Source organism: Solanum stenotomum, chromosome 7, assembly GCF_019186545.1.
Source record: "Solanum stenotomum isolate F172 chromosome 7, ASM1918654v1, whole genome shotgun sequence".
Lineage (NCBI taxonomy): Eukaryota > Viridiplantae > Streptophyta > Magnoliopsida > Solanales > Solanaceae > Solanum > Solanum stenotomum.
In genome coordinates, this window is record NC_064288.1 from 2,126,486 (window position 1) to 2,150,530 (window position 24,045).

Consider the following 24,045-nt stretch of genomic DNA (forward strand, 5'->3'; position numbering starts at 1 on the left):
TTAATTAAAAAATGGACAAGTAATTAGGGACAAAAAAGTATAAAGTTGAACAAATAGATACAAGTAGTACACGAATCGATATGAAACCAAAAGGGTAACAATTTTTAACACCGTTTAAATTAGGTTTTCTAAAACGAGGCTCAAATTTCAATGAGCCTTACAAGGCTCAAATTCCAATGAGCCTTGTAGGTTTTTCTTTTTTTAAAAAAAAATATTCTCGTTTTATTTTCTTGTTTGTTAAAAGTCTAATAATAATAATAATACATAGTTGTTGATATGATGCATAAAGATAATTTAGACCTTATTGCTAGCCCTTACTTTGTGGCTTTTCAAACAAACTAAGTCCAATAGTTTAGACCTTATTTACTACTTAGTTGATATTTTTTTTTCTTCAACTTTTTTATGTGAAATTATAATTTGGTTTATTCACTTGAAGAATGATAAAATTCAGCCTTCTTTAGTCATACTTTATTTTGGTGGAAATGCCCTATTGATGAATATGTTGAAACATGAGAAAAATTATACTTCATATCAAGGTAAAAAAAAAACAATATACTCTTCAAATAATTTATAGTAAACATGAACCATGCATATATGTTGGAGTTCGAAAACTTCAATTATATATATATAAAATTTGTAAAAACTTGATAGAACATATAAGGGACATGATAGAAAATATAAAAGACAACACTTCTAGAGATTATCGTTTGTCTTGATGCAGTTGTTGTTGTTGTTTATGTCTACCGGTTGCACAGGTGGTGGGTATGTGTGGCCTTGTTGTTCTTCGAGGGTTGTTGATGTCCTGCCAAATTTTATTTATTACTGAATTCTATTAATATTTTATAAATGTCAAAATTTAAAATTTATCGATTATAACAACATACATATTGTTTTGAAGGTCCAACTTCATCATCATTTTGATTTTGTGACATGTCATCCTGGAATAAGATGTAAATCATTAACATATAATTTAATATAAATAAAATATTCTATAAATTATTTAAAGAGTATATTGTTTACCGTCGAAAAACTCAATCTCCTAGAAGTGTTGTCTTTTATATTTTCTATCATGTCCCTTATATGTTCTATCAAGTTTTTACAAAGGGATAAGAGTTTGAAAAATACCCCAACTTTGGTCGAATTTGCTGTTGCGTTACTAAACTTTCATAAGGACCTATTACCTCCCTAAACTATTTAATACCATATTTTAAACATATATATTTGTTCACGTGGGCATAAAAAATAATGCAAAATTATAAATAGTAATGTGTCCACGTGGGCACATATATACCTTTAAAATACACTATTAAATAGTTTATGGGTAAAAATTACGGTATTAAATAGTCTAGGGAGGTAATAGGTCCTTATGAAAGTTTGGTATCGCAACATCAAATCCGATCAAAGTTGAGGTGTTTTTCAGACCCTTATCCCTTTTACAAATTATATATATAAAAAATTGAAGTTTTCGAACTCCAACATATATGCATGGTTCATGTTTACTATAAATTATTTAAAGAGTATATTATTTTTTTTACCTTGATATGAAGTATAATTTTTCTCATGTTTTCAACATATTCATCAATAAGGCATTTCCACCAAAATAAAGTATGACTAAAGAAGGCTGAATTTTATCATTCTTCAAGTGAATAAACCAAATTATAATTTCACATAAAAAAAGTTGAAGAAAAAAAAATATCAACTAAGTAGTAAATAAAGTCTAAACTATTGGATTTAGTTCGTTTGAAAAACCACAAAGTAATGGCTAGCCATAAGGTCTAAACTACCTTTATGCATCATATCAACAACTATGTATTATTATTATTAGACTTTTAACAAACAAGAAAATAAAACGAGAATATTTTTTTTTTAAAAAAACCCTGCAAGGCTCATTGGTGGCTGAGCCTTGTAAGGCTCATTGGCGGCTAAGCCTTACAAGGCTCATTGGAATTTGAGCCTTGTAAGGCTCATTGAAATTTGAGCCTCGTTTTAGAAAATCTAATTTAAACGGTGTTAAAAATTGTTACCCTTTTGATTTCATAATTAATTGAGTTGCCCTTTTGAAATTTTTGAAAAAAATTGTTGCCCTTTTGGTTTCGGACTCCATTAATATGTACCCTATATGACATAATACATACTAGTTCAAATTCAAGTATATCTCACATAAGACGTAAATACATATTTATTTAGCTTTATACAATTTTAAATAATCAATTGTGCATACTTATGTTATTCTGAAATCGAGTTAAATGACAAATTTATTGAGATTTCCTCTAAATGATACACACTATATAAAAAAAAGAAAAATGAAGAAGTTACATTTCAAGTTGACACAACAAGAGAAAAATTATGGAAAGAATACCGTAATAAGATGTGAATGGAAGTAAATAATTTATCGAAAACAACCATTATGATTTACGAGATAGAAATAAAGCTACGTAAATATTATTCTTTTCGAACTGTATTTGTATGTTATTATTGTAGTACGCACAGCTTAGCTGGAGATGCTTCCATCAACTTCTTTCTCTTGTCCCTTTTTGGTCTCTGCAAATTCCCTCTTTCATCTTTTAATTTTTTTTTTTAACTAAAATTGTTAGTAATTTTTTAAAGTCAAAGTAGTTGCATACAGTGACATGTTGGTCAAAGTCTTGGGACTCAAGTCATCAAATATATGTATAAAAAAAACAGAAAGGGAAAAAGATTTGCATTTCAACACATTTAAATAACTCTCTTCTTATTATTTTATTTTTTTTATTAAAAAAACAGTTCCTGTAATTTGAAATCACATTAATTTAAAGGAAAAAATTGATTTAGACATGTAATTTGAATTTAAAAAGTCATACTTTTTTTTTTATAAAATATAAAAACTTCATAATTTGTCAAAATTATTTAAACTTCTCAAATTCTTGCAATTTTTCCTAATGAACAAATTGTAGGTTAGATTTAGAAACAAATTATCAATATATCTAAAGTGTCACATGAACAAATTGTGTATCTCCATTTTCTTAGTATAAATTAATTCGTGTGATTATATGCATGTCATTATAAACATTCAAATATATAAAATTTTGCAAAGACTTAATGGTAAAAAAATTCAGCAACAACAGTAACTAAATATTCATTGATATAATCCTTCACATGAAATAAACAATCTCTTCATATTGATCATGAGTTTTTTTTCTACCAAAATTTAAAATTATGTTTTTTTTTTTTAAGTTTTAAAAATTAAAATCACAAATTTGAAGTTAAATTCTTATGTTTTAGTACGACTAAATAATCACTTTTATGTCACAACTAACGTATACTATTATAGAGTAATGATATATGACTTTTTCAAATAGAAATTGGTCATCCTGTCTTAACAGTCATGACTTTAATAGAGTATCAGACAATAAGCTTTTGTGTTCATAAATTAACAAAGATATGGTAGAATTTATTTATGATAATATTATGTGTCCCAAAGTGCAACAATGTCCTATTCAATTATTCCTTGCACATCTCTTTTTCTCTCTCTTTTTTAAAATCTTTTTATAAAGAATTATAATATTTGTATGTTCTTGAATAATTCGATAGTGTCAACTGCAAAGTTAAAAAGGAAGATTGGCTAATTATTTTTTTTAATTACTATATATTAGAAGAGTCTAAGATTTACTACCATTGTTCCAATAAAATCATTACAAATGTCCAATACTTACTATATAAAATATATAAGTGGGCCCCACCTCCTTCCACTTAAATACTACATATTATATATTATTAATTACTATACTATAAATCACTATTAATATCCAATATATTTACCAAACTATTTAAGTGGGCCCCACCACCTTCCACTTAAATACTACATATTATATATTAATTACTATACTATAAATGACTTAAATACTCCATATTATCTATTGCAATAATTAACAATTATTTCACACTTTAAATTCTATCAATGCCATATAAATTAGGATAAAAAACCTAAGATATAATATTTAAATATATTTAAAAATAATATAAGTAATACTATACATTACAATAATTAATAGCTTAATTATTTAAAACTTATATAAAAAATTTAATTGACTCTCTAGATTCTATTGGTACCACATAAAATGGATTATATAATAAACATATATTGTTTGAAATTGACGAAAAAGAAACAATAAATCACAATAATTATAAAAAAATAGTCCACTCCAAAAAATCTATCAATTAACAACATATATTGTTTGAAATTGACGAAAAAGAAACTATAAATTACAATAATTAACAAAATAAATCTCTCGACTCCAACAAATCTATCAATTAATGCCACATAAATTGGGACATGGCAAATAACATATATTATTAAAAAATTAGGTTCAAAATGTACTAAAAAATGCAATAATTAACAACTTAATATATTAAAGAGACATATAAAAAAGGGTTAATATTTGAAATTATGCATCTGCCACATAAATTAGAACAAAGAGAGTAATAAATATTATTTTCAAAATTATGTTAAAAAAAAGTACTACAAATCATTATAGCTAACAATTTAAAATATTTTTAAAATCATATAAAAATTTCAATAACTTCTCAAATTTTATAATATGACATAAATTAAAATAAAATAATAATATATATTGGGCCCCGTGCTGGCACGGTGTCCTATATCTAGTATAATAATAAGCCACCAAACCAAGAGATGTTTTTTATTTTTGGTGGTGATAAGCCTGAAACGAAAACAAGTCTATTAACTTTAGCAGTTAAAAATCAGGTAATAATATTATTTCGGATTTCGAGATTCAAACAAGTCGATCTTTTACCGTAATTTTTTCATATATCTTTTAATTATTTTGAATTATCAATTATTGAGACTTATAGTACTTTTTATGTAGTTTACAAATATATAAATTTCATTTTTAAAAAATTGAAGATTCCAGAGCAAATTCTCAGTCAAACTTAAATTGTTTGACTCTCAAAAATAAATTAGGACAGAGAGAGTATATGTTTTTCATTTATTGATTTGACATAAATAATAACATCATGACTTTATTTGTTTGAATGTTTTCAACTTCTCCCTTATATATTGTAATTCAATCGTTATTGCGACTTTCTTATCTCAATGATTAATTCCAGGTAATTCAATTGATACTATATATATGTTTTTCATTTATTGATTTGACATAAATAGTTTAGGTAAGTAAATATTTATCATGACCTATAGTGCCTTTGGGAGACATGACATATTTATTTTATTTGAAAATTAAAGTTTTTGAGGCGGGGCATGAATAATAATAATATTTTCTTAAAGATCTCCTATGATAAGACAGTTGGTGAAGTGGTTGGCTTTAGTAGGGAGTTTGTTCATGGCTACTAGATATAAATCGACTTTATTTATTTATTTACGTATAGCTTGTATTATAAGACAGTATACCATGACATTAATATCCTCATCTAACACCACTGAGGCAAAAGAGAAGATCCAGAAGCAAATATTACACTAAAAAAATGTTTGATAAACAAATTATTTTGAGGTAAAGCGTTTTCTAATAAAAATCACTCCGTATTTAAAAGGATTTAAATTTGAGACTTCTAGTTAAAGATTAATAATTATTTACCACTCCAACACGATCCTTGTCAGTAAATACTCATATATATGCTAATGTATATATACTTCACTGAAGATATACATTTTTATTTTGGTATGCTCAACAATTGTGTACTATTGCACAACAGAAAAAGGAAGATGATGGTAACTTTCTATAAGCACAACTACTCTCTCTCTCTCTCTCACTCTCTCTCTCACTCTCTCTCTCTCTCTATATATATATATATATATATATATTATATTCAACTCTTCATGAATTCTTTCCATGTTCTTATAAATGTAGAGGTGATTTCAGAATTTTTCTTTTATTATATCATAAGTACAAGTAACACTCATATTAGCAATTAATTTATGACGATTATTGGTGCATGCTACGATTAAGATATATAAGGTATATATTAATTAAAATTCGATTGATCGTACATAAGTAAAAAATAATTCAAGTCAAAGACAGTAAGTACACTCATATCCATTAGATGAACATATACACATTTATATATACTACTCCCTCTGTCCAAGAATAGTTGTTTATTATTGACTTGATGTAAGAATTAAGAAGCAGTAAATAACAAGAGTCATCCTTATTAAATATAAGTCATCAATTAGGACCATTAAGTTATTAAATATAAGTCATCCATTAGGCATTATAATTAGGACAATGGTTGAATGAGTAAATGCATTTGTAGATAGGCACCACCCCAACAACCAACAGGGCATCATTAATTATATCATCTTAATAATTTGCAGTATATAATAAAGAGTATGCATGGACCATTAAGTTATTTTACAATTTGAGATAGGATAATGAGTGAACCTATATTTGTATAGAGTACAGACTAGTTATTTGTACCAAGAAAAGAGTGAAAAAGAAGGGAAAATGGGAATGTCTCAATATTTATAAAACTTAGGTATCATGTCTTTTTCATACAACTGTTAGTGATGCTTAATTATAACTCTCATTTACTCAAAATTAGGCCAATATTTCCCATTGTAGTCAGTACCCAACCCTCCTTTTTCTCTACTTAATTTACTACATACATAGACTTAAGCAATATACACATGGCTGATCACTTCTTTTACAAATATTGTCAAGGCCGGATCCGCTATAACAGAAACATCTTTTAGCGGTAATAAATATGTATATCAATAAAGAATACTAAAGTCTTTTACCGGCATTAGTTAATTGTCATTGAATCCAGTGTTGTTGTAGACTTTAGGGACATTTACAAAGAGTGTTAACGGTCACTTAAAAAATATATTTAGCTACAATTAAACTATTCCCGTTAATTAATTGTCGCGAAAGATCATTTTTGGTGTAGTAGCCTATATATGGTTCTTTCCTTTTGGTCTTTTAGGTCTCTCTCACCATTAATAGAATGGTGTCTTTAAGACAAGAGAGAGTTGCTCGAATAGTAAACATTTCTCACTTCCAATTTTAAGGTTGTAGGAAAAAAAAGAAAAAAAAGAATGATGTCTTTAAAATATATTTAAAACACATATATATAGTAATTAATTTTTAAAAAAGAGTTAGCATCTGAAAGTTTAGCATTTTCCGGCTTGGTAACTTTTTAGACTTATAGTATCTCAAAGTTTTAGTGATTTTTGTGTTAGAGAAAATAGTTAAATGATTTTTGTGAAAATAAATGATAGTTATGTGACCATATGTGAAATTTACCTTATCGCTTTCTAATCATAATGGAGAGTTGGAGTTGTTAATGCATGCAAGTCAGCAAAATATATTTATATATTTAGCCAGAATGGTACAATGGTTCTTTCAACACTGTCATTGTTGAGGCCTTGAGGGCCATGACTAGAGAAGCAGTTGGTGTTTACATAAATTTTCTCCGTTTTAATTTATGTAACACCCTTTGAATTTCAAGATTCAAACAGATGAAAAAAAAGTCATAGTAAAGCTGGGACTGACCTATGACAAAATTATTAAGTAGTTCAACTACTGCATATGTATTTGATTGAAAAGAACACAAATTGTAGATTTTTCATGTTTACGTATAATTTTTGAGCTTTAAATTACATATTCAAATAAAATTTCAAATTTAAATCATGATAATGATTTGAAACCCTGTCAAACCAGACTTTTTAAATTGTTGTCATGGTATTATAAAGATGAAACTTGTGTATGTAAAATCAAAGGACAACTTGCATTTGGACGTCCACAAACTTAAACTTCATATCATGATTTCAGGACAAGATTACACACACACCTACCTCGAAACTTTAGAAATAATTAAAATCTCATATGAATAAAAGGCACATTTTTTTCCATTATACTTCAATAGGAAGCTAAGTTACCATTCCCTGCCCAAAATCATCACATATGGTGAATTAACCTCATTCAAAAAAGACTCACTCAGAAGAATTACAATATCATGTTGTTGGAAAAAGAAGTCATTAGAATTCAAAGATTTAGCCATCAAATAACAAAAAAACATCAATTTGGTTATCATCTCAAATTCAACAAATGCCTAATTCTGACTTAAACACGCATTCCACATCAAAATTGTGAGTAATATTGAGTTTATAAATCAAGGAAATAACAGGTCGAACATACGAAAAAAAACTTATTCACATGAAATTCTTTAGACCTTTTCCAACATTTGAAACCTAGCTAATAGTCAAGCAGCTCATGAAAAATCTTGAAACTCCTCTGCAGCAGCAAATCCCTACTTTATTTTTCATGTTATTAACACCTAAGATATAATAGGAATTCTACCACCAGTAGCCACGGTTTGTTGCTCCAACTGCATTATCAAACAAGACAGATCAGATTGAATTCTTGAGCTAATTTGCAAACTTTTGAGGATTAATTAAGCAGTTAGACACAGTGCAATTTTAGTATTCTTATCATTATGATCTAGATAGAACTTATTTTCGATGAAATGATGCTTCATCTGGAAACTCTTTGCATTCTTAGTAGATTACTTACCCTTAACGAATTGTTTCAAGTTTATTCTTCCCAAGAAAATATCCATCCTTTACAAGCTGCATACATTCCATACACCTGCACCATAAATCATGGTACAATGAAGATTATGATAATCCGAAGAAAACAATTCACATGTATTTGAGCCATATAAAGTGTAAATGTTGCCTTTCCAGATTTTCCATAATGACGTCTACTTGGGAACAGAAGCAGAACTTCAAACATGAAACTTTAGTGCTATTGACCAAGGTGGGGGAGATCGTGACAAAATTGAAGAGTAGCGGTCACATCCCAAGAATCATGATACCTATAGAAATCTGACGTCATGGCGACACAGAAAAGAAGGCAGAAACTACCAAAAGAAATGGTTGCTACATGTGTGGTGGACTGCATTGGCTATGCAAGGTGCCCTGAACTGAAAAGCCTTGGTGCTATCCTGTGAGAGCGGAAGGAGAAGGATGCACATGAGCAAGGACAAGGTGCAGAGACGACGTAGATGGGCTTGATAGGACTATGCGGAGCCATCACGAAGCAGCCAGGGAAGCCAAGAGAATACGGCACTCAATATGTCGATATCACGATTAATGGAAGACTTGCTCGTGCTATGGTCGACACGAGTGCAGATGCTAATATCATGAACAAAACAGCAACAACAAGGTTGGGGTTGAGTTACAGTCCAAGTAACGTCCATCTCAGGACGGTCAATGTGACACCAACTCCCGTATGAGGAGTCGTGCATGAAGTAAGCATCATGCTAGGTGAGTGACAACGTAAAACAAACTTCACTGTCGCTTTAACATAATTCTTGGGCAAGAGTTCTTCCAGAAGTGTCATGGTGATCGATCCTTACCTCCAACTGTAATACCCCGAAAACTAGTAGACTAAACTAGAGCCTTAAGTTAGGGTTCTAAAGTTTGATATAAGGGTTAGAGTCGTAGATAAGTCTTACCGTACTTAGAATGAGAGGTTTAGGGGTTAAACGTCAAGGCACGTGTTACACCCTGTAGTTTATAAGACAATCTAGGGTTTAATTGAGGGTTACAAGGGCAAGTACCAAGGCAAAGGGGAAAAGCCTAAGCCAATGGCCAAGGCTGCCCCAACCTTGGCAAAGCACTACCTAAGTTCACGACCATTGGTCTTGACCACAGTTTGTGGGAGGCCTCGTGAAAGTCCCTTAGCATTGTGGGAGGCAAGACCTTAGGACAAGGCCACTGGACCATGGACCACAGGCCACTTCACGGTCAGTGGTGAAGACCACGACCTGTGGGAAGGCTCGTGGTCATGCTATGGATTTTTAGAGGCCAAGCCAAATGACCTATCTACTGGTCCAAGGACCACGAGTAGAACCACGGTCGGTGTTGAGGACCACGACCTGTGGTGCATCTCGTAAACTTTGGACAGTAGGCTGCCAAGTGGAAGAGTTTTTAGGAAATTCCCAACTTAGTAGTTATATGATGAGGTCGTTTTGCCTAGTCTTAAAACCCCTATATAAGATATTTTAACCACCCTATTAAGTCACTATTTCACAAGACCCAAATCAAATACCCAAAATAGTCTCATCTCAAATATTTCTCTCTCTAGAAATCTCAAGACTTGAAGAAGAAGAAGAAAGAGCTTCAAGCTTAGGTCAAGAACAAGACTCTATTGCTGCAAGCTTGTGTAAGGGATTTGAATCAAGGTATGATAGCTTATTCATATATGGATTCTTCCATCCATAGAGCCCCCTAGATTTCCCCCAATTGTGAAGATAAAACCCAATTCTACCTAGGGTTTCTTCTTATATTGTGGGTAATGTTGAGTATGATTCCAATGGAGTGGACAATACTTGTTTTTATGATTGATTTAGTATTGAATCATCATATATTGATGATATTATATGTTTTCCATGGTTAATCCTAGTCTAATTGATGAAATTGATATCATGTGGGTTTATGCCATGAAAGGTGAAATTGAGGATTTATAGGTGATCTTCTAGAATTGATGTTATGAGTAGTAATTGTTCAAGAATAGAAACATGTAAACATGAATTGAACAAGATTTTAGTATATATGATGGATCATGACTAGTAAAGCTTGAAGTTGAACCTTTATGATAAATTGTGACTAGAATCACTTGATAATGAAGAATGTGATTAGAATGCCTTAAAATGTAGGTATGAATGATGATGATAAGAAGTAAAGCTTTGAGTGTGAGGCTTGTAATCATGAATGTTGAATCACTAGGACTTTGAGAGTAAAGCTAATGGGATGAGTAGAAGTCTAATAGGTAAATTGTGGTGAAAGGCCTATACTCACCTAACCTACCTTAAAAATACTTGAATAAATAAAGTGATGAGATCACTTGAACATGGATTGATTGTCAAGAACATTCTTCCATGAGACATGAATGTTAAACAAGGCTTAATAGTAAATCTTGGGGTGTATGCTTGGACCCAAATGGATATTGACAATGAGATGGAGTGTCACACAAGGTAGGGTCCGACTCCAAGTTGAAAGGAGAACCACACCTAGTTGATGTGAGGACTATCCAAGATTAAAGGGGGAACTCTTACATAGTAGAGTGTGGGTTTTCCCAAAGTTAGGTCTCATGAGATGGAAGCCTTCACATAGTGGAGTTAAGGTTTCTAGTAGCAATCTCCATAGACAATGAACTAAGACATGCTTAAAGAAGTATCTCCAAGTGTTCAAAAGCATTAATGGACTTAGACATGCTTAAGGAAGTATCTCATAGGGTCCATATTAATAATGAACTTAGACATGCTTAAAATAAGTGTCTCATAGGGTTCAACCTAATAATGAACTAAGATGTGCTTAAGGGAGTACCTCATAGTGTTCTAAGGTTTAAAGAGAGGGACTAGTTTCCAACCAAGAAGTATGAGTAGGAGGACCTAAAAGTGATACTTAGTATGAATGGTATTATATGATGCCATTCATGCATTTGTACAAGTATGACCTAAGGTTATTCAAGAAAGTGTTCTCTTATATGATGTATGTTTAGATAGGATTGTGCTAGAGTTGCCTTCCTTGTTAGTATTGGCTAAAGGTGAGANTGGATTGGGTTACACTTTTACAAAACCAAAAACCGAAAATCCAAACCGAATAGTGCAAAACCAAACCAAAAAACCGAATGCACACCCCTACTCCAACCCACCTCCAAATCACTATCTATTCTTCAAATTTAGAGAGTTGAATAGTAGTTCTCCAAATTTGGAGAACTACTATTCACACTCTCTATTTCACTTTTTCAATATTTTATTATTATTTCCATAACTTTCTAATTAACATATTATTTTACATATAATTTCATTAATAAAATATCTAATATTCATAATTCTTTTTAAATGTTATATAATATTTTAAAAAATATATTATTTAATATATACTACTTTAATTTAAAATTAATAGTATTTTTAAATTTTTCTTAATTTTCATCAATAAATAAAATTTTATTTTATTATTAATTTTCACTATAAAGAATACACAAAATACACAAGAATACACTGAGCAATTCAAGAAAATAAGTTTCTCTCCACAAATGGTAAGATGAAAATTTTAATTTAAATACAAGATAACAATACAATACATAACATAATAATTAATTCGCGATGAAACAAGAATCATGTCGAAAAGATGTTGAACGTGCATTCGGAGTTTTGCAATTATTGCAGGACCGTCACGTTTTGGGAGAAAGGAAGTGCTACATGATATAATGACAACATGTATTATACTGCACAACATGATAATTGAGGATGAACGTGATTTTAATGCACCAATTCAAGATGTCGTAGAGGCTCAAACTCCAACGACAGAAATGGTGGTAGATGAAAATCTCCGGGTTGAACAATTTTTAGATAGACATAAAAAATATTAAGGACAAAAATGCTCATTTGAACTCCATAATGCATTGATAGAGCATTTATGGAGCAACGTAATAATTTCAAAAATTGAGTGTTTGTATAATGTTTATGTAATTGTATTTCACTTTATTTGAATTTTTTCCATTAATATATATATTATATAATATTTTCTTGCAATATATGGTATTTAAAAATTTAGAATAAAATATAATTTTATGTTAAATAAAAAATTTGAAAAAATAAAATTTTGTATCACATGAGAATTATATAAAGTAATTATTGGGAAAAAGAAATAAATGTTTTATATTATGAAATAAGAAAATAAGAATGAAATAGAAATAATAATATAATATTGAGGAGAGAGAAAATGATTTTTTTTAGAGAGTAAAATAGAGAATTGGGTTGGAGTTGGTTGTCTGAAAAAATAGAGAAGTCTATATTTGGAGAGTAAAATAGAGTGTAGGGTTGGAGATGCCTCTATGAATAGTATTATGGGATGCCATTCATGCACTGCACAAGTATGACTTGAAGCTACTAATGAAATCCTAAGACTTGATTAGGTATAGACACTATGTTTAAGATAACCAAAAAGGGATACTTAGCTTGAATGATATTATGGGATGTCATTCATGCATTGCACAAGTATGCTTTGAGGTTGATAGATGTAGCTCTTACTCCTTTGGATATGAGTAGATATACAATTTCGTGCATTTTGGGTTGATAGATGTAGTTCTTACTCCCTTGTGTTGCATTGAGTATGTTTAGTTTGGAATTGAAGTTTTCCTATTTTGTTCATGTGCTTTTAGATGAGTTGCATGTATGATGGGCTGCTAGTCTAGAGTTGTTTCCTTTGAGAAGTGTTTAGAATCATCATTTGAGGACGAATGATCCCAAGGGGGAGATATTGTAATACCCCGGAAACTAGTAGACTAAACTAGAGCATTAAGTTAGGGTTCTAGAGTTTGATATAAAGGCTAGAGTCGTAGATAAGACTTCCCGTACTTATAATATTAGAAGACCATCTTGGGTTTAATTGAGGGTTACAAAGGCAAGTGTCAAGGCAATGGGGCAAAGCCGAAGCCAAAGGCCAAGGCTGCCCCAACATTGGCAAAGCACTGCCCAAGTTCACGACCATCACCACGACCAGTGGTCTTTACCATGGTTCATGGGAGGCCTAGTGAAGGTCTCTTAGCATTGTGGGAGGCAAAACCTTGGGCAAGGCCACTGGAACATGGACCACGGGTCACTTCACGATCAGTGGTAAAGACCACGACCCGTAGGAAGGCTCGTGGTCATGCTATGGATTTTTAGAGGCCAAGCCAAGTGGCCTAGCTACTGATCCAAGGACCATGAGCAGGATCACGACCCGTGGTGCCTCTCGTAAACCCTGGACAATAGGCTGCCAAGTGGAGGAGTTTTTAGGAAATTCCCAACTTAGTAGTTATATGATGAGGTCGTTTTGCCTAGTCTTAAAACCCCTATTTAAGATATTTTAACCACCATATTAAGTCACTATTTCATAAGACCCAAATCAAATACCCAAAATAGTCTCATCTCAAATATTTCTCTCTCTAGAAATCTCAAGACTTAAAGAAGAAGAGGAAGATAGAGCTTCAAGCTTAGGTCAAGAACAAGACTCTATTGCTGCAAGCTTGTGTAAGGTATTTGAATCAAGGTATGATAGCTTATTCATATATGGATTCTTCCATCCATAGAGCCCCCTAGATTTCCCCCAATTGTGAAGATAAAACCAAATTCTTGCTATGGTTTCTTCTTATATTGTGGGTAATGTTGAGTATGATTCCAATGGAGTGGACAATACTTGTTTTTATGATTGATTTAGTATTGAATCATCATATATTGATGATATTATATGTTTTCCATGGTTAACCCTAGTCTAATTGATGAAATTGATATCATGTGGGTTTATGCNGAAGCTACTAATGAAATCCTAAGACTTGATTAGGTATAGACACTATGTTTAAGATAACCAAAAAGGGATACTTAGCTTGAATGATATTATGGGATGTCATTCATGCATTGCACAAGTATGCTTTGAGGTTGATAGATGTAGCTCTTACTCCTTTGGATATGAGTAGATATACAATTTCGTGCATTTTGGGTTGATAGATGTAGTTCTTACTCCCTTGTGTTGCATTGAGTATGTTTAGTTTGGAATTGAAGTTTTCCTATTTTGTTTATGTTCATTTAGATGAGTTGCATGTATGATGGGCTGCTAGTCTAGAGTTGTTTCCTTTAAGAAGTGTTTAGAATCGTCATTCGAGGACGAATAATCCCAAGGGGGAGATATTGTAATACCCTGGAAACTAGTAGACTAAACTAGAGCCTTAAGTTAGGGTTCTAGAGTTTGATATAAAGGTTAGAGTCGTAGATAAGACTTCTCGTACTTATAATATTAGAAGACCATCTTGGGTTTAATTGAGGGTTACAAAGGCAAATGTCAAGGCAATGGGGCAAAGCCGAAGCCAAAGGCCAAGGCTGCCCCAACCTTGGCAAAGCACTGCCCAAGTTCATGACCATCACCACGACCAGTGGTCTTGACCATGGTTCATGGGAGGCCTAGTGAAGGTCTCTTGGCATTGTGGGAGGCAAAACCTTGGGCAAGGCCACTGGAACATGGACCACGGGTTACTTCACGGTCAGTGGTAATTAAGACCACGACCCATGGGAAGGCTCGTGGTCATGCTATGGACTTTTAGAGGCCAAGCCAAGTGGCCTAACTACTGGTCCAAGGACCATTAGCAGGACCACGATCCATGGTGCCTCTCGTAAACCCTGGACAGTAGGATGCCAAGTGGAGGAGTTTTTAGGAAATTCCCAACTTAGTAGTTATATGATGGGTCGTTTTGCCTAGTCTTAAAACCCCTATATAAGATATTTTAACCACCCTATTAAGTCACTATTTCACAAGACCCAAATCAAATCTCCAAAATAGTCTCATCTCAAATATTTCTCTCTTTAGAAATCTCAAGACTTGAAGAAAAAGATAAAGCTTGAAGCTTAGGTCAAGAATAAGACTCCATTGTTGCAAGCTTGTGTAAGGTCTTTGAATCAATTTATGATAGCTTCTTCATATATGGATTCTTCCATCCATAGAGCCCCCTAGATTTCCCCCAATTGTGAAGATAAAACCCAATTCTAGCTAGGGTTTCTTCCTATATTGTGGTAGTGTTGAGTATGATTCCAATGGGGTGGATAGTACTTGTTTATGATTGATTTAGTATTGAATCATGATATATTGATGATATTATATGTTTTCCATGGTTAACCCTAGTCTAATTGATGAAATTGATATCATGTGGGTTTATGCATGAAAGGTGAAATTGAGGATTTATAGGTGATCTTCTAGAATTGATGTTATGAGTAGTAATTGTTCAAGAATAGAAACATGTAAACATGATTTAAACTAGATTTTAGTATATATGATGGATCATGACTAGTAAAACTTGAAGTTGAACCTTTATGATGAATTATGACTAGAATCACTTGATAATGAAGAATGTGATTAGAATGCCTTGAAATCTAGGTATAAATGATGATGGTAAGAAGTAAAGCTTTGAGAGTGAGGCTTGTAGTCATAAATGTTGAATCACTAGGACTTTGAGAGTAAAATTAATGTGATGAGTCGAAGTCTAATAGCTAGAATTATGGTGAAATACCTATACTTACCTAACCTAGCTTATAAATACTTGAATAAATAAAGTGATGAGATCACTTGAACATGGATTGATTGTCAAGGACATTCTTCCATGAGACATGAATGTTAAACAAGGCTTAATAATATATCTTGGGGGTGTATGTTTGGCCCCAATTGGATATTGACAATGAGATGGAGTGTCACACAAGGTAGGGTTCGGCTCCAAGTTGAAAGGAGAACCACACCTAGTTGATGTGAGGACTATCCAAGATTAAAGGGGGAATTCTTACGTAGTAGAGTGTAGGTTTTCCCAAAGTTAGGTCTCATGAGATGGAAACCTTCACATAGTGGAGTTAAAGTTTCTAGTAGCACTCTCCATATCCAATGAACTAATACACGCTTAAAGAAGTATCTCCAAGTGTTCAAAAGCATTAATGGACTTAGACATGCTTAGGGTCCATCTTAATAATGAACTTTGACATGCTTAAAAAAAGTGTCTCATAGGGTTTAACCTAATAATGAATTAAGATGTGCTTACGGGAGTACGTTATAGTGTTCTAAGTCCTAAAGAGAGGGATTAGTTTCCAACCAAGAAGTATGAGTAGAAGGACCTAAAAGTAGTACTTAGTATGAATGGTATTATGGGATGTCATTCATGCATTGCACAAGTATGACTTAAGATTATTCAAGAAAGTGTTCTCTTATATGATGTATGTTTAGATAGGATTGTGCTAGAGTTGCCTTCCTTGTTAGTATTGGCTAAATGTGAGACATTACCTTTGTTATGAGAGTTATGCTAAAGGATGAGATCCTAAGGTGATTAGTATGATGGCCAAAAAGGGGTATATAGTATGAATGGTATTATGGGATGCCATTCATGCTGTTTTACTAAGAAAATATAAATAAAATAAAAATGACTAAGTTTTCAAAAAATCGATTAAACTTATGGTTTAAGAGAAATCGAATTTCTAAAAGAACAGAGTCGCCACTTAATTTTTTTAGTAAAAATCAAGAAAAAACCTAAGGTTTTCAAAAGACTCAAACAGATAAAATCGATTGAAAATAAAGGATTCGAAGTTCAATGTACAATTCGGGAAGGTGTTAGGCCCTTGGAATGTCCGCTAACTTGCGGTTGACCGGCAATTTGACCAAAAATGACTTCGACTAATTTTAGAGAAAATATTAACTAAGTAAAAAGTAATTCGCTTTTTATTTATTTATTTTTATTTATATAGTTGCATTTTTTATATTCATTATTATTATTATATAATTATCTTAAAGAAATAGGACTAAGGGAGATTTTCCTAAAGGGAAATAAACTAAGTGTTGACAAGACTAACATTAAAATAAGAACTAAGTAATAAAATATATATATATTAATTTGAAAAATAAAATGAAATGACCATCCTTGGGAATTTAATTTAATTAAAGTATAAATTATAGGAACTACATATTATAAGTACTAAATAACATCCTATCACTTCTAGTTTTCTATTTACCAAAAATCCCTTAAAAATGATGTTTGTGGAATACATAGCGTTGTGCACGGGATACATTAGGTTTGATGTATTCCACATAGCGGGATACATAACGTTGTGCACGGGATACATTAGGTTTGATACATTCCACATAGCGGGATACATAGCGTTGTGCACGGGATACATGCGGGATACATAGGTAAAATAAGGAATTTTTGAAATAAGTAGGGATAAATGGATATTAAGATAAGTAAAGGAGTATAGTTAAGTAATTTGTCCTTAATTAAATCATAAGATAATTAAAGTGTTAGTCAAATATAATAAAACAAATGAGATAAGGGAAGACATTGAATTTGGGAAAGGCCCAAATTCCCAAATCTGCAAATAAAATAATAATTCATTGGGCTTTTGGCCCTTTTTCCATCTTCATTGATCATGATATACACCAAGTGTATATTCGAAGTATTCACCATGTATACCGCCAATTCTTGGACTCCTAGACCTGTAATTTTGTTTTAACTATGTATTACCGTATTTTCCACCTGTATTTTTCACTTTTTGCCCTGTATATGATATTTACTGACTGTATATCGGTGTATATCATCTTGTTTTCGACTTTTCCGGAGCTTAAAAAGTTAATTTTCAGCATTTATCTTGCTGCTTTCACATTTTTCTTCCCCGCAATTGACAGTCTGGCTAACTCGATAATGAAAGGAGATTTGAGCCTCTATGGCTCAATTCAGGAATGCAAGGAAAAGAAATCTGTCATGGACTCCTTAAGAGCAGCGAGCTGGAGCAAGACGAGCGAAGATGACAACCTTCACCATGAAAACTCTAACACGGATAACAATCAGGAAGTCTGGGCAGAATATCCAACCCAAACACGGAAGTTAGGTTTCTCCTTTGTTTCCCTTAAAATGTAATTAGTACTTTTGCCTAAGCTATGTTGAGTATTTTTAACTCTAAAATTTCAAAACCAAAGTTCCCCCCTTTTACAAATGACTAATCCAAGAATGTATAGAAGAAACTAGGATTCGAAATAAATGTGAAAAAGGACGAAAATCGGGCAAACCAAGGCCCAATTCCAAATTCAAAATGCCAAAATTCTTTCACAAATCAGGGAAGACATCTTTTTTCTGAAGATTCAACCTTATTCTGGAAGTGGAAAGGGCTGCTCGACGCTCTGGATTGATTCTATCGTCCTCTCCATGCCACACGGCTTAATCTCATGCTAGGGAGGACAATCACGCGGCCTGCTCCTGTTGTACGAGTGTACTGGCGAGGGAGAAAGGAGAAAATGACAAGAATAAAGCCATTACGCGTACATAGACGTCGTGAACTGCTTTCCGAGAAGGCGTCATCTGCTTCTCTTTAAAATTGACGTGAATTACTGTTAAGCGTAAAGCTCATGGGTTCTCTTGTTGATACAAGAAATGGGCTGGGTCGGGTATATTTGCTAATGGGTTAATTGGCAGAGAATGGGCTGGTTTGGTTGGCAATTGATGGACTGAAAATTAGGAATGGGAAGGGGCTGTGCAAGAAAGTGGAATTCAGCCCAAAATTTGGCATTTTTAAAGGTTAAATAAATTGAGGATTTGGCTAAGGAAACGTAATCAAACAATAACCCAAATTAATTTCAAAATGTAACTAAATCGAGATTAATCGGTGGACTTGGTCAACACTTAATCAAGACGAGTTAATACGAATTAATTAAGGAGCTTTTTAATTTTAACGGAATAAAACAATTAACTTAATTGTAATATAATTAATTTAGATACAAACTAATTAATTCAAAATTAAAATCATAATTCAAACCAAAACTAATTAATAAAATATTTATTTTAGCAGTGTAACATCTTTTGATATGATTTTCAAATATTTGCAATATACTAGTCACATATATAATTATATGAAATATATTTATTGTTCAAAATACTATAAAAACCAACTAAATTTACTTAAAGTAACCTTGAAACTATTTGAATTATATAAGGTTAATTATTCTAAATCGTTCGAAAAATTAAGAAGCTCGTGAATTAATCTATCGGAGAGGGTCAAAATTGGGTGTCAACATATGCATTGCATAAGTATGACTTGAAGCTACTTATGAAAGCCTAAGACTTGACTAGGTATAAAGACTATGTTTAAGATAACCAAAAAGGGATACTTAGCTTGAATGGTTTTATGGGATGTCATTCATGCATTGCACAAGTATGCTTTGAGGTTACTTGAGAAGTAGTTCTCTTATGATATGAAAGACTAAGGGTTGAATAATGTTTATATGATGCTTGTGTTGGAGACTTTGCTTATTATTATGATATTGTCTCTTATGTTTATAGTTTATGTTTCATGAAGTATTTCTTATGCTTGTGGATTATGTTTCATGTTGACTAACCCTTATTTTATGTTCTTATGATGTTATGCTAGCTATCATATTTAGTACTTTTGTACTAACGCATACTTTGCCTACATTCTAATCAAATGTAAGGTTCAGAGATTGAGTTCTATTCTGAGGATAAGTTTCTAAGGAGAAAGAAGTTGAAAATTTGGTGAGTCCTCATAGCTTTGAGGACAAAGCCACTATTTCATTTATGTCTTTTACTTTCATGTTTTGAGACTATTGTATGGAATATGCCCTAAGAGTTTATTCGAAAGTTGTATTAGATGGTTTGAGACAAAGTATAGAAAAACTTCTGCTTTATAAAAGTCTTCGATTGTATGGATAAAGTTTTTTTAAAAAATTCGTACTTTTCTATTATCTTATGTTATGATATGTTTAGGGCTCATATGAGACCTCTTCAGGGTCAAGTACACCATGTTACTTCTAGGGTGTACCCCTGGGTCGTGACATCAACGACTCTTGGTCATGAAGTAAGAAGGGTCATGTATGGCGACCCTTGTTAGGTACCAGCGACGGAAGGATAAGTTCGACTAACGGCCATGTACCTTGTGAGAGGCCTTAAAAAGTCAACATTCGTAGCCACCAATGTGAGTGTGACGAAGGAAAATTATGCGAAAGAGACTTCACCACCATATATAGGGAAAGTTTTGCAAGAGGACAAAGACGTGAGGTCTGAGGACCTACACAAAGGCATTGATTGAGTCAATAAACTGATAGTCGCGCATATGAGAAGACAAGACTCGGTTGTTTATGCAGCAGTAATGCGACGCGGTCGTTGTGACATCATGTGGGGGAGAGTCTTATGACTCGCCACTTTGCCATTTCAATTTGACATAAAAATAAGGAGGAAAAATCTAGAGTTATGGATAGGTTAGTGGAAGACTCTAGAATTTCCTAGATCTTTCATTAGAAGACTCTAGAATGCCTTAGAAAATATTTTAGAAAGCTTTAGAATTCTATAGACTAGTAGAGAATTCTAGAAGAGAGACTAGATTGTAAATAAGTAAAGACCTGTGTAGCAACTTTTATTTACACTTTAACCCCCTAGGACGTAGTATAAATAGAGGGGCTCTCATTTGTAAATCATCTAACAAGTTGTAAGCAATCTTCCACTAAGCAATACAAAGCCTTCTTTCAAAGCTCTCTTGTCTTTCTTTTCATTCTCTTAGCAGTCTTAGTTTCAAAGGGCTTACTTGAGCTTACAAGATCTTGAAAGATTAGTAAGTAAGTTGTCAAGCACCGCACGGAGCTTTAGTGAAACTCTAAGTCCGTGACAGTTTACTCTTAGTGCACTGATACTACAAAACAAAAGAGGGGATCAAACAATGAACTCGGATAATAACATCCATGAACAAAATTATACAAAATCCCTAGATAATCATATCTAAATTCAAATGACAAAAGTAGAATCCAGCTAGGTCAATCAATTCTTGACTGAAACAAGAAGCGCAATCAAAAGCTTATCAAGTCAAGACTTTCCCCGTCCCATTAACATCCCAAAATATAAAAAAAATGTGAAATACCTGGAACAACAATCCTTGAACTGAAGGATTTCAATATCAACTTGCTTAAAATCCACAACCTCTTTCTGCCTGTATAAATAATCAAAATCAGAATGGAAACCGCCTCTTTAAAGATTCAATTAAAGCTACATTACTACTACTCACAGAGATGTGTGAGGTTATCTAGAAGTTTTTCAACCTCCTCAAAGAAATGGGATACCACTTCAACTCTGCTCTCATTTCGCAGTTTCTTCAACTGAAAAAACTTACTTTCCAAGAACTTTTGTGTTCAACAACAAGAAAAAAAAACTCAAACCAAATACATGCAAAACAAACAGAAACAAGGGGGAAAATGTACTAAAGATAGATACAGATTGAATCTTTTCGAATTCTATTTTTTGGGTAACCCAAAAAAATGAAAGAAAATAGATAAAGATTGTGGTTCGATTTGATTTTTTAATTATAACCATGAACAACTCTAATCCTATGATATAGTAATAAATTTGATTGATAATAACAAAGTAAGTAGGTGTTGGTTAAATTTGAAAAGTGAAAGGAATTATTTATATCCAATATAATAGTTTAAAGGTTAGTAAAAGTAATAATATCAACTATAAATTTTAATTACATATGAAATGATGAATGATTGTTATAATAAAGGATTATGATTAACTTTCCAAAAAATGTCTCAATTATATCATACAAATACTTTATAGGCATAACACATAAATAGAACCCTTAAACTTTTAAAATGCACAAATAGGCACTTTAACTATCCAACTATTAAACAAAAAAAGTAATACTTGAATCCCACTTGGCAAAAAGAGGCGGGTGCTTTACTTCCTGCTCTTTGTCCATTCGAAGAATAGGGTCTGAAAGGACAACTCTTAATAAGATTAGATGACACGTGATGTGCACTCAATTTGCATGCGTCAGGAGTAAATTTCGAGGCCCACAACAGTAAAAAAAGAGAGAGTAAATTTTAGGTAAATCATATTTGTATGTTATAGCTATAGTTTGTATAATTGCGTTTCATAACAAATTTTATGTTTGATATGACTATTAATCTGTATATTTTGGTATACATATACATAAAAAAATATGTATTTGGGTTTATTTGTATATTTCGGTATACAAATGGGTGATGCATTTGTATATTTCGGTATACAAATGGGTCCTGCATTTGCATATTTCGGTATACAAACGGGTCCTGCATTTGTATATTTCAGTCTATTTGTATATTTTGGTATACAAATGAGATGGCAAAAAACATGGAATGTTGTGAATTACAAATAAAAGAAACTATGGCTATAACATTTAATTTGAATTAATAGTTTGTTATTTCATGTAATTTTCCCAAAAAAATATGTTGAAATGACAATTATACCCTTAATTAACCCCNTGGGTCCTGCATTTGTATATTTCGGTATACAAATGGGTCCTGCATTTGCATATTTCGGTATACAAATGGGTCCTGCATTTGTATATTTCAGTCTATTTGTATATTTCGGTATACAAATGAGATGGCAAAATACATGGAATGTTTGTTGTGAATTACAAATAAAAGAAACTATGGCTATAACATTTAATTTGAATTAATAGTTTGTTATTTCATACAATTTTTCCAAAAAAATATGTTGAAATGACAATTATACCCTTAATTAACCCCTTTTATATATATTTTTATATTTTCAAATCAAAATATCATTTTTTCCCCTCTTCTTTCAAACCTAGCTTTTTTTCTCTCTATAACACGGTTTTTGCTTATTTTTAGTGCAAATGGCTTCTATTTTATTTTTTTTGTCATTGTGAAAAAAGAGCTGTAATGAAGATTTCTTGGCTTGAAAATAATCCAGGTCGTTGGTTTTTTCAAACCAAATTTTAATGTAATGTCGTTTTTCTTTTACTTTCATTTGAAATTACCTCTAGCTTCTTCAATTTTATGAAAGTATACTGTCCATAGTATTTGAATACAATTTAAGGTTTTGTTTAGGATTATTGTGCTTCAGGGAGTTGCCAACATACAGTATTTAACCACTATGTATCTCTTTATTTGAGAGATTAAGAGTCATGAAAAATGAAATGAAACGGCTGTTGCATTAATCTTGTGCTTGACCTTACAAAGAAAGGAACCAACGACATGGATTGTTTTCAGCATAAATCTTGAACGATTTTTCCTTTGATTCAACATTTGGTTGTAAAATCCCCTACTAGGGTTTTGTGATTTTTGAGAGAGAACCGGTAAATGGGAGAGTCTTTAGTAATTGAATATTGATTTAGGTTTTTTTTAATTCTTAAATCTACGTGTAAAATTTTTAATTAGTTGACAGTCATTGAGTGACTCACTAATCCACGTTGGAGCGTTTGCATTTCACGTATTTTGGCTGCAATATATCAAGTGTTTTCTTGTTTAATAGTTGGATAGGTGTCTGCTTGTGCACTTTCAAAGTTTAAGATCAAATTTATAATTTGAAGTCAAGTTAAGGATCCTATTTATGTGTTATGCCTACTTTATATGTATAGAAATATTTATTCAAAAGAAAGTACAAGCAATTCTCTTTGTTAATAAATCATAAAGAAAAAAAAAGACATTTCAATTAAAGATAAAGTAATCATAGTTTAAAATGTCTG

At 32.0% G+C, this 24,045-nt stretch overlaps 1 protein-coding gene across 1 annotated transcript in view; it reads left to right on the forward strand.

Annotated features, from left to right (window-relative positions):
- The window catches only part of LOC125871081 (60S ribosomal protein L18-2), a 271,584-nt gene that overhangs the window by 113,420 nt on the left and 134,119 nt on the right, over nt 1-24,045 (forward strand). The window lies entirely within an intron of this gene.